The sequence below is a fragment of the Aplysia californica genome, unplaced genomic scaffold (assembly GCF_000002075.1).
Source record: "Aplysia californica isolate F4 #8 unplaced genomic scaffold, AplCal3.0 scaffold00313, whole genome shotgun sequence".
NCBI lineage: Eukaryota > Metazoa > Mollusca > Gastropoda > Aplysiida > Aplysiidae > Aplysia > Aplysia californica.
In genome coordinates, this window is record NW_004797583.1 from 324,445 (window position 1) to 324,913 (window position 469).

A 469-nucleotide genomic window follows, 5' to 3' on the forward strand; every position below is an offset into this window, starting at 1 on the left:
TCAGGAAATGGTAGTTACCCTTCTGTAGATTAAAGGTCCTCGAAGCTAGTAGCATGTTTTGTAAACGTCATACATGTCATTGTATTTGATGATTAAATATTTCAAAAATATTACAGCGTGAAGTTTTCTTGTCATCTTTGACATAGCCTATGCGATCACGTGTCAGAGTGATGTAACCAGTACAACAACACCTTTTTTAAATACTGGGTTACAGAAGGACATTAGATTACATCGAAGAAGGCCTTGGGGGAACTTAAGCTGTCTTTTCGTACCGTGAGCGAAACTTATGAGTAAATGTCGGGGATGATTCTAGCTGGAGGCGAGGTAATGCTCAATGAAAGAAAAGGCCCTCTACTCTTTACTAAGCTTGACTCTATGATCTCAGCAGGAAAAAGAAACTTGAAAAAAATCAATATCTGCAAACTTCTGTTGACTTTTCAGGCTGCAGTAATAATAATAATAATAATAA